Source organism: Terrapene carolina, unplaced genomic scaffold (genome assembly GCF_002925995.2).
Source record: "Terrapene carolina triunguis isolate 2854851 unplaced genomic scaffold, T_m_triunguis-2.0 Scaffold51, whole genome shotgun sequence".
Classification (NCBI taxonomy): Eukaryota; Metazoa; Chordata; order Testudines; family Emydidae; genus Terrapene; species Terrapene triunguis.
This window is the reverse complement of record NW_020664402.1, coordinates 534,544-546,075: the sequence shown is the minus strand read 5'-3', so window position 1 is coordinate 546,075 and position 11,532 is coordinate 534,544. Positions and strand designations below refer to the sequence as shown.

General features: G+C 61.4%; 1 protein-coding gene across 2 annotated transcripts in view; it reads left to right on the top strand.

Annotated features, from left to right (window-relative positions):
• The first annotated feature begins 375 nt into the window (after positions 1 to 375).
• LOC112119358 (zinc finger MIZ domain-containing protein 2) overlaps positions 376 to 11,532 on the top strand; it is a 42,816-nt gene continuing 31,659 nt past the window's right edge. For both annotated transcript variants that reach the window (XM_024217982.2, XM_024217981.2), the window contains exon 1: positions 376 to 657. The gene's annotated coding sequence lies outside the window, so the exon portion shown is untranslated. The remainder of the gene's footprint in view (positions 658 to 11,532) is intronic.

Below are 11,532 nucleotides of genomic sequence, written 5' to 3'. Positions count from 1 at the left end.
GGATGATCCCGAGCCCATGGTGAGGCATGCGGAGCCCCCAGAACACCGTCCTCAAAAAAGGGGGACACTCGCACAGGTGGCAACCCCTGTGGGGGCGCGCAGTCGCCCTTTCCCTGCGCGGGCTGAAATCCCAGTGCCCCTGTGCAGCCAACCCGGCCTCCAGCAGAGAGCAAAGCCCTTTGTTTGTCTTTCCCACCCCGAGTGGGGGTGGGGGGCTGCAGCCAACTCCCCCTCCCCCCCAAAAATCCCCTGCCTCCAGATAGGAGCTCCATTGCTTTCGCCTGGGTGGGGGAGGGAGGGCTCAGCCTCCCAGCAGGCTATGAATATTGATGAGGCTGCCGGGCTGCTATTGTGCAATTGGAGCTGGGAGGGAGGCAGGATGGAGGTGGGGAGCTGCGCGCAGCGGCTCACTCACCCCGCGGTGGCTCAGGCAGCGGCAGCAGCAGGAGCGGAGGCAGGGCACGGAGGGGCCGCAGCGCCAGGGCTTTGTTAGTTACACCCGCCGAGCCCCCCCTTCCCCCCCCGCCGAGCCCCTCCGCCCCCCCGCCATGGAGCCGGGCCAGCAGCAGGCTCAGTGAGCCCCCCCTCCCCCCAGCAACGCCGCGCAGGGAGGAAGAGGGCGAGGAAGGCAAAGGGCCATTTTTGTCTCCTTGGAAGGTAAGTGGCTGGGCCGGAGCGGGGGCTGGGCACGGCCCCGGGGGAGGGGGGCGGGGGGGGTGGTGGCGTCGTCCCCGGGCTGGGGTAAGGGGATGCCCGCCGGGGGCTGGGGAAGGCGCCCCCCGAGGCCAGCGCGTCGGGAAGGGGAGGATATTTTGCGCCCTCTCCTTTGTTGCATGGAAGGAAAACCCTTTGCAAGCGGCCCGGCTGCCCGCGGGGAAGGAGGCATCGGGGGGCTGGCTAAGCCGGGGGCGCTGGAGCTGCCTGCTCCAGGGCGGGGAGGGGGGTCCCCCCGGCTCCCCCCCCCCTCCCGGCCTGGGAAGCTGCCATTTTTGTTGGGTTTTTTTGTTTTTGTTTTAAATGCTCCTGGTTGCGGTTGAATTCGGGTTCGGGCTGATGGATGCCCAGGAAAAGTGGGTTTCCATAGCAACAGAGCTGATGCCATGGGCGAGGTGGGTCGGGTGCCAGCTGGGGAGTAGGAGCGGGGTCGCCATCCGGGGCCCCCGCTGCCGCCCAGCTGCGGCTGCCTGCGCAGTGTGGGGCAGGTTCTGGGGAGTGCTGGCGGGGACGCTGCTCCGGGCATGGCTGGGCAAGGCGAGGTGGGCACTGGGCAGGACCCCTTCGGGCGATGCCTGAGGGAGCCGGAAGAACGGGCCCAGAGTGGGTCGGGGGCTGTGGGCCAGCCCTGGGGCCTGGCTGCCTGCAGAGCCCTGCACGGAGAGGGGGCAGGTCTGCCCCTGATCCAGGCGCTGGCGGAGGCCGGGCTCTTGGGAGGGGGCTGCCGGGGTGGCGAGAGCTGCCAAAGAGCCCAGGGTTGCTGGGAATTCACACGCGAGGCTTCCTCGTCTGCGTGGGAGTGGGCTTGGGGGTTTCCAGTCAGTGCCTGCGGTCTGGGGGCTTCCCCCCTCTTGGCTCCAGCCAAGGACTCCGGCCCAGCTGAGTGCAGATGGATGGGAAGGGAGAGGCCTTGGGCCGGCGGAGGGGGGGCGGAATCCTTGAGCTTGTCCTAGATTGACACTCGGGCTGTTCCAGCCGGTTTTCAGGCCCTGGACAGTGTCTCTGTGGCGTGTTGGTTTAGGTGAATGAGCTGCAGGCTGCTTCTGGTTTCTGCCCAGCAGCGCCCAAGCAATGGCTTATCTGTGCCACCAGAGGTTTTCTGCCTTCTTGCTGTTGTCTGGTACGGCCGTTGGCAATGGGGGAATCTCTCCTCCTGCAGACTGGCCATCGCAGGTCCAGCTGGCTTCTCCCGACTGGGCCTGACCCACCCACCGCATTTCCCAGCTTGGGGGATGCTGGGTTGGGAGCACAGAGAGTCTCTCCAGGTGTTGTGGGTGGGGGGCTGCCTGCCCCTGCAGGGCGCATCTGGCGTTGTAGTGTTGCCTTTTCCTCCTCTGGTGTGACACAGGCCCATGGGTCGTGGGGCAGGCATGGCAGTGACCCTCCAAAGAGGCTGCTTGCTTTGCTGGGGCCTTGGGGACAAGCAGCTGACCCAGCAGCAGCAGCTCTTGGCTTCTGGGGATGTTTTACTTTGAACAGAGGATCGGTGGGTACTGATTGGTCACCGTGGGGGCCTAGCCCTGCTATCTGATGGGCGATCCACATACCCAGAGGCTTTTTTCCTACCAGGGATTTCATGATCCAATATAATAAAATCAGCCATGATTCAGAAGTGGTGTGAGCAGAACCCCAGTTTGTCACAACTGGGTGGACTGAGAGGCCGCAGACAGGGAACAGGGCAACTGCTGCATGAGTCTTTTGTGGTTTGGTCTCTAAGCTGGTCCGTTTTACCCCAGCGTTAGGATGGCAGTGCATTGGGTTTTTTCGGCAGAGATCAAGGCCAGGTGGGGACATGTGGCAGGAGGTTGTAGGGGGAGCTCATTGTGTGGGGGGGGGTGTGGCTAGGGATATTTACTGTGATGAGTGTTTGTGGGGCTGAAATATGGTATCTGCCCCCCCCCCCCGCCCCCCGGGCTGCCTGTTTGCACTCTGTGGCCACCTGATGGCGGAGTAACGCTTGGCTGAGCAGGGTCACGCTCTTCCCACCATTGGGACACCAAGGACTGCAACTTAATCAGGCAACCTGGCTGGTCCGATGCTTTGGCTGCCAGCAGTGCTGCAGGTCCATTGGCCCAGCTTGTTGGGACCAGCCCCAGCCTTACCATCAGCTTAACACAGTGCATACTGGGAATATCTCCTGACCTCTAGGCTCCTAAATCCCACCTTCCCCCACCCTCCTGCAGGCCTGGCCTCTGCTTAAGGGTCTTCTCTAGAATCCGCTAGCTTCAGCCCTGGCCTGGCATGCCCATCTATTGTCCCTTTGACACCACCCCTTGGGCACTGTAGCATGACCTCCTGGAAAGGGTTGGTTGGTTTGCACTGTGGGGTGCACTGGGATGTGGAGGCTGGGTGGAGCCTGCTGCTGTGGTGTGACTTTGTTCCCTGGTTTCCAAAGAGCTGGCAGCACTGGTCCCACAGATGAGAGATGGTCCAGAGCCGTGGTGCAAGGCAAGTTCGTGTCCCACTGCTATGAATGGGCTCACGTTCCGGTGACTCTGCATAGGCACTGTCCCAGTAGACTAGCTCTCTAGGGTAATCGCAGTGTGTTGGCCCTTCACCATCTCGTCCACACACGGGAGGGGTCAAAAATCAGGTGCTGGAATCCATGGTGAAGCCAGAGGTGGCTTTAGGGGTGGGGGCGTGGCAGCTTCCAGCTCCAGGGCTCTTTTGAACAGTGCCCATGCGTGGATGATTGTTATGGCCAAGACTCAGAGAACATCTTCCCCCCCCCCCTCCTTTTGAGAGACTCCTGTGGCTTCCCTCCTGTCCTGTGCAGGGGATTTCCACGAGCAGGAGGGATTTGGGGAAGAGAGGGAGACTTCTTGCCAAGTGACATCTCCACCTAGACTTTCAGCCCCACGCCTGTGGATCGTGAACTCCATCCTGAGCATGCAGTGCAGGCCGCTCTGGTGTCTGCTTCAGCGCTGCCAGAAATGCCCTGGCTCCTTCATGACTGCCCCCTTTGCAGTGTGACTGCTGCTGGAGCCCCAAGCTCAGGCTGGGCTCCGGCCCAGCAGGAGGCCAGACATGCCGGTCCTAGCATGTGGGGCTGCAGGGGGCAGAGCTGTGGAAGGAGGGCCAGAAGTCTGGGTTAGCTCTGGGGAGAAGGTCTTCTAACTCCAGGCCCCCGAGCCTGGCCCACTAGCGGCCATCCCAGGGGATGGAGCTCTCAGACAGTCAGACCCTAGCAGGGCCTTGTGCTTTCATTGGAAGGCCCTTTTCCCCAAGCCCAGAGAGGGGCAGAAATGGGGCAGACATTGCCTCCCGGCCTCCGCTGCAAACCCTCCTCGCTGTAATCGGATGAAACTCTCCCAGGTCCCCTGCTCTGCCCCTCACTGCCGCTAGAACAGTGGCTGACTCCATATCTGCCCTCCCCCACTGGGTGCGGTGCCCGCTGTCCTGGCAGGTTCACAGCTTGCATGTTGGCTCGGGTGCTTGTTGAAAATAGTTCACTAGGTAACTAGGTTAAGCAGAGGCTCATCCACCCACCCACTTATATAATGCTGGGCGGGCCCCGGGTGAGTGTCTTGGAAGGTCAGGGTGTGCTGCATCCCTGGCTGCCCGGTTGGCAGGAGGTGGGGGGGCAGCAGAGGCTGGGCTGAGCCCGAGGGGTGGTGAGCGGAGTAAAGGAATGTGAAGTGATGCACTCAGGCCAGCCATAGGTAAGTGGGCAGCAGAGCCCATCTGTCATTAATCTTGCTCCCTAGTGAATTGGTCCTGCTGTGTCAAGCAATGGAATTGGCTGCCAATAGATCGGAGAAAACAAGCAGTCAGCATCCGTGTGACAGCCCCTCACCTGCGATCAGTGAGCATGCTGCAGCACCTGGCCCCTCTTGATGGCCGGGACTGTATGGCCATGCCGCTTGGGCTGAAATGCCTGCAGCCACGTGATGAGTCTGATCTTGACTCATGGGGGCCCCGAGAAAGCAAGCACAGGACAGGGCATGCACAGACCAAAGGGCAATATGATTCCTCTTGGGGGAGACCAGGAAACAGATGGTCCCCAACCTTTGCTGAACCATATCTTAGAGCAGTCTCATGCCACTGTGTCCCCTCTGAATGCTAGCCAGGCACCAAGCTGCTTAGCAGTTAAACTCCAAGGCAATCAAGCCACCGCCTTCACGCTTCCAGTCACTGTTGCAGAGACTCCCATGATCTGTCACCCCTGGGTGATGGTGTACCTGCTCTACCGTGGCTTGTTTTGTAGACCTTTGCCAGAGCATTCCTGTGCCATCAGGCGGTGCGCAAGTGGCTGGCTGCAAAGCCAAAGGGAGAGAGAGAGCTACAGAGCCAGGTTACTGAGCTGTGTTTGCCAAGGGGAAAGTGTCAAGCTCTTGGGGATCATAAAGGAGAGGGAATGTGTGGGCCCTGGGGAACCTATCACTTCCATTAGCAAGGGGAGTGAAAAATATCTGTGAATGACCCACTCTTCCCCCCCCCCCCCCCCCCCCCCCCCACGCCTCACTGGATTTCCCTGGTTGGAGACCCCCCCCCCAGAAAAGCCATCAAGTGAGTTTGGACTGAAAAGTTACAAGCAACTGAGAAGGCAGGTTTGGAATGGAAGCCTCCCCGAATCCTTTGGTGTCTAGAACCTCTGTGAGTGGGAGCTTGGGTTCAGCTGACTGTGGGGGTACAGCACCTGGCACAAAGGGCAAGGACTAGCTAAACCATTACACCTTTGCAGGAAGATTGGAGCAAGGGCTAATGTGATCCTGGGACACAGAAGCAGCAGAATGTGGAGTTGGAGGAGAGCGGTTCTTTTCCCTCTGTAGCTGGCACTGGTGCAGCCACTGCTGGAATCCTGTGTCCGGGTCTGGTGCTCACAGTTCAAGGAGGATGTTGATAAATTGGAGAGGGGGGCGGAGAAGAGCCAGGAGACTGACTCAAGGATTAGAAAACCTGCCTTAGAGTGAGAGACTCCAGGAGCTCCATCTATTTAGCTTAATGCAGAAGGTTATAGGAAGGACTGGATCCCAGTCTATCAGCATCCTAAGTCAGTGTCCCAGCACAGTCCATTTTGCTGGGCCTGTTGGTCCTCCTACATCCAGACAGTGGATGTTTTTACTGATTGGGAGCTGTGAGGGCCCAGTGCCTCAGAAAATTTGCTCCCAGGAGCCTTGCATCAGGCTCCCAAAACCAGCAGCCTCTCTGGAACACATCACCAACCTGCTGTTTCTACACACTCACTCCAGGCCAGGAGGATAAATGGGGATTTATACGCTGCAGTGGCTCCGGATATATAGCTGCTCCCCCAGCCAGTGTCAGAACGACTGGAGATCAGCTCCCGTGCAACCCGAGCCCGGAGCTTGGTACCGGGCCACTCAGTGCTTCATGCCCTGGTGGGGAGAGATCCCTTAGGGGGTGGGTGGCTGGAGTCCCCCAATTGGAGAGGCTGTGATTCCAGCCGAGTTTCCAGCATGGCCCAGCCAGCCTGCGGGGGGCAGCTTAACTAGCACCAGCAGTCACAGGGCCTCGGGCAACTGGGGAGAGAAACTTCCAAGGGGCTGCTCGGCCGGAGCCTCTCATGGCTATGGCCCTGCCTGGCCCTGGAAGATCCCTTCCAGGACTAGGAGCAGTAGGAGTAGATCACGTTTGCGTGTGTCCTGGTGTGTGTGCCTGGGGAGGGTCACACGCATGTGCACATGCCGAGGAGGAGTGTGTGTGCATGCCCATGTGTGTAACAAGACCCTGCCCTACTGGGGCACTGCCATGGGGTGGTGGAGGTGAAAGGTCCTGGGGCCAGCACACAGATTCTTTTCCATGACAAAGGAGCCTTTGATGGCAGAGCCAGTCCCTTTGAGTGGGAGGTACCCCCTCCCTATGGGGGTGGGGTCGGGCTAACAGCTCCCATTGCATGAGGGGCTCTGCCCGGCAGGCCCTGGGGGGATTGGGCCTGTCTCTCCTTGCTGCTCCTAGGCGTGGGGTGGGGGAATCGGAGCCTGCCCCTCCATAGTTTGTTCCTACCTGGGGGGGGTGGACCTGGAAATGGAATTGTGAGTAAATTCCGAGCTGCATCCGGGCGATCCTGACCTCCATCCCTTGGGGTGGGGGGCATCCCGGGGAGGAGGGCAGGGCTGTGCCACCTAAGATAGCGCCTTAAACACCCAGCGGGGACCTCTGACCCTGAAGTTTGACCCCATCGCTTTCCAGGCCACCATCTGGGGCGGGATGGGGAGGGTCCCTCTGGCGGGGACCTTCGTGTCAAGGGGGCTGGGACAACAAGTGCACATATTTTCCATCCCCCCAGCTCAAGGGGACCTGGCTGCGATGTGATGGCACCTCAGATCTTGCCTTGTCACTTGAAGACCCTGAAGGATGGGGGGGTGCCCTCACTGCTGGAGGGTGATTGGAAACGACAGGTGGTCTGCAGAGGAGGAGGCTCTGGTGGGGAGAGCCGGGCGAGCAGCCGGGGGCCACGCATGGAGCTGGCCCGTTGTTTCGTTCCCCGATAGATTGCAGTGTCTCAGGCCCCTGGGAATCTGGGTCAGAGCAGATCCGATACCCTGCACTGGGGGAGGGACAGCCGAGTGCTGGCTCAGCTGCTCTGGATCTGAGCCACTGTGCGGCCGGCTGGGTGTCACAGTTGCACTGGGGCTCAGCACCTCCCACCAGGAGCGGAGACAAGAGGGAACTGAAAGTGTCTGCATCTGGCCTACAGCAGAAACCCAGCCATCAGCCTGGAATTACCCCAGCCCTCCTAGGGGTGGGAGAGACTCTTCTTCGCTCCCCTTGGGGCCCGGCATCACCAGTGCTCGGTGCCCTGCCCCTGTGTGTGAGGATGACCAGGAACCCTGCAGCGAGTTAGGGGAGTAGGGTCCCCGGGCAGGAGGCCACATGCCTCTGCCAGCCAGCCAGCTGCAGCGGGCTCATGGGCCTGGAATGGCTATACCTGAGGCCTCTGTTTCCTGCCCATCTGGGTGCAGCTGCTCTCGCTGCCCTGGTGCTACCAGCCCATACGCAGTCCGCTCCCTGCGGTGGAAGGCTGCCCCCTGGCCTTGCCCCTTTCCCTGCTGTGGCCCCTGCCCTGCTGATTTCTCTGCCTGTTGCCCCTTCCCTGTCCTATCCCGCTCCTGCATCTGACTGTTCAACGTTAGTGGAGCCGTAGAGCGCTACCGGATGCTGCCAAGGGGCCACAATAGGGGCTAGTGCCAGAGGAGCAGGGAGCACAGAGAGAGCAGACCCCACCTTCCCCAGCCTTGTTCTCAGCCCCTTGGCCAGCTGGCGCCTGAGCCCCTAGGCTTGGGTTTTGTGCTTCCTGATCTCCTGCGGCCCTCGCAGGGACCCCAGCAGGGCGTCCTGTCCCATGAGGATGGAGCCTGCCCAGCGCTGGATGTACACGTGTGTGTGTGTGTGGGGGGGGAGAGTCCCATGGTCCTGGAAAGTGAACGCTGGGCCGGGGGAGCCCTTGATACCAGCCGCTGCCCCAGGCTGGGAGCAGAGCAAGTCACTGCAGAGCCCCCACCCCCCAGGGAGGGGGGGCAGTGTGGAAAGTCCCTGTGATTTCCCCCTCCCCTGCCTGGGGGTGTGTAAGTGCCCCACAGGGGAGTGGGGTGGGGATCCAGCCAGGCAGGGAGGGGTGGGTGGGTGGGTAGCTGGTACACTCATTCCTGGCATTCTCGGTACTGATTAGCATGATCCCCCTGGTGTGTCATTCCCCCCCCTCCCATGGGGGCAGCACAGGCCCCTGGAGAGCTGGTGTGTGTGTGTGTGTGTGTGTGTGTGTGTGTGTGTGACTCCATGTCCCAGCCACCCCAGCACCAGGGGCTCCCACAGACGCTCAGGCTCCCCCTGCTGCCCTCCCCCCAACTCTAGTTCAAATAGATCAGCGTTGTTACTTACAGGATAAGGGGGAGAGATACTGGGGTGTTTGTGTGTCACACACACATGCTGTCTCATGCTCTCCCAGTATCAGGGACAGTGTGTGCAAGCCATGTGTGATCGTTTCTAGGCTGTAAATGGCCCTCCAGGAACACCCTCCACCCATTCTCCCGGGGCCTGGCTGGCCCAGGGTTAGAACCCAGAGGATGGGTGGCAGGGGGCCTTTCCCAACCCATTTGTCAGTCCCGGTCCCGCCCAGGTGGATAAAGAGCGAAGGCCTGCCCCAGGAGTGGGACCTAAGCAGCTAAGAGGCTGGAGGTTGGTGCCTCCCTCCGCTTGGGATACCCAGCCATGAATCGTCTGTTGGGGTCAGGCACCTCAGCCAGGCCAGCTGCCCTGGCTGGGCTGTGCCGTGGCAGCCCAGCCTCTCTCTGTCCCTCCTCCGGCTCAATGTCTCTCTCTTACGCCTCCCCCCACATTTGTTCCCTGTGCAGTGCTGGGATGCCCTGCCCCACCTGTGTCCGACCCTCCTGCTGTGGGGACTGGCAGGTCTCCAGCTTGCTCAGTTCTCCTATGGGATTGGGCCCCACCAGGGTGATAGGGGCCCCCCATTTGTGAGAATCCCACTGCAGGGTGAACCCCAAGGGTGTGAAGGCTAAGACAGCCTGGCAAATGCCAACTGGATCAATGTGTTGCGAGGCTCTGACGTGCTGGGCCAGAGAAGGACCTAGAGAGCTGGGGACAGCAGTGGGGGTCATTTAGCCCCTTGTGTTCTCAGCACACATGGTACTGCCCTGTCAGCCCCCATTTACTGGCAGCTTCCGCAGGGTTCCAGGACCCCCTGACCCCAGAGACTGGCTGGTTTCTCCAGGGGAGGGGGGACATGGCAGCGGAAGCAGGCTACTCTGCCCGTATCTGCCCAGCATCCAGGGCTCTCCAGCCAGCTCCTGCGACCAGCACTAAATCCAGCCATGCAACTCTCTAGCCATCCCCATTTGGCCTGTGTGTGCTGTCTGCTCCTGCAGAGTGTTGGAAGGGGAGGTGCTACCCCGCCCATCCGGTTCCAACCCGGGTTCTGCCGAGTCCCCAGCCCTGGAGCTGCTTCCCCATAGCAGATCCCTGCTCGGTGCCCCCCTGGCGTATCGGGGTTGGATCTGCTGCCTTTAGTTGCCTCTGGCTCCTGTGAGCACTTGCACAGCCTCTGGGAGAGCCAGCTGGGCTCCCGCCTTGTCAGTAGAAGTGGTTAATGAGGTCCAGGATCGGGGCTGGCATTGCAGGGTGTGTGTGTGTGTGGGGGGGCTTTCCAGGTATTGCCAAAGTTAGGACTTGGCCTGCAGGGTTTTTGGTGGAGAACTCAGAAGGGGGTGTTCTCTGCTAGCCAGGCCCAGCATTTGGCCCAGGAGTGGGATTAATGCCCGGCCCCTCAGGGACACCCGAGCTCTGCTCCGCAGGGAGGCAGACAATAGCCACAGCGCAGTGCATTGCACCCACTCTGTCCCTCATGAAGTGCCCTGGCCAAGGGGCTTTGATGCCAGGCCCTGGAGGAGGTGGCAGGTGGTAAGGGGATGGCATGGCTGGGCACACGGCACTCGTGGGGTCGCTATGCTCAGCAGAGCCACACTCTCTACCTGTGATTAAACCCAGGGAGCCCAGGCACCGCTGCCGTGTCTCTCGATGCTGGAACTGTGCCCATGTCCTCGCTTCCCTGCCTGAGGAGGTCCCGCTGCTGTGATGGGGCAGGAACCCAGCCCCCCGGAGTCCCCTGCTTTGCTGTTGTTGGTGCTATCCCCCCCCCCCCCCCCCCCGCGCACACACACGGCGTGGGTCCTGCTTCCGCTGGAGCTGCCGCTGGGCAGCACAAGTGTCTGCCCCCTGCCCCAGCATGCTGCCTCTCTCCCACCAAGTGGTGGGGCTCAGGGAGGGCAGTGCCATTGGGCGCTGTTGTTGCCAGGGCCTGCACCTCCATGTTAAACACAAGGGCAGCTGCCATCTGCATTTCATGCCAAAGAGCCGCAGCTCTTGGGTTCCTGGCAGGCTGCCAGCTGGGCTCTGCTGGGCAGGGCTGGGGTGCCTCTCCCCTTTCCAGGATCAGGTTACCTGCCCTGCCTGGCTGCACAAAAAGGCCTCACGGCTGCTTCTTGGCTGAGAGCTCAGTGCACAGAGTGACTTGCATAGATCCGTCCCCTGGCACCAGGCTGCCCAGCAGAGAGAGTTGCTGGAGAGGGCCAAGGGTGGGGAGCAGAGAGGTGGCAAGTCCCAGGCACCGGGTGGGGATGCTGCATCCTTTACATGGGGAGCTCCCCAATATGCAAGGCTCAGATACTGCCCCAGTGCTCCCAGTTCAAAATCCCCTTGCTCCAGCATCCCAGGAGACAGCCCCGCAGCCTGCTGGAGCCAGCGGTTCTGCTATTCAGCCTTAATGTCACCCCATTCCTGCTGCTCTCACCCTTGTGCCCCCCCTTACCGTCCCACCCCCCCCCCTTTTGGCCAGGCGCTGGCCCAGCTGGAGATCAGCCATTGACTAGCTGTGCGGGTGGTCTGACCCTCCTGTGGGCTGCAGGCACCTCTCCCTTGCCAGTGTGACGCCACGCTCCAGAGAGGGCTCTCTCCTAGTGGGGCTGGGGGGATTCCCTAGCAGAAGGGGCCATGGGACTGTGCCCGGCACAGTTTGCTGGGCGACACCCCCCACCCCTCCCCCCCACGCCGAGCGGCTGTGTGTGGAGACTGCAGCGCTCTGCCCTGCCGCGGGGGCGTAGAGACCACCGGGGCCTGCACAGGAACTGCAGACGCCGAGGCACATCCGGGGGTGACCCCCCCCTTTCCCCTCCCCCACTGCCCCAGGAAGTGGCAACTGCATTTCCAGGTGCCTGGGCCCCCGGTGCTGATGATCTCTCCCACCTGGGACAGCCTGGCCGTGAGGGGCAGGGAGGGCTGTGCCCATTGGGCCCCTGCTCCTTACCTCATGCTCAGAGTCCTAGAGTCTGCACCTGGAGGGGGAGG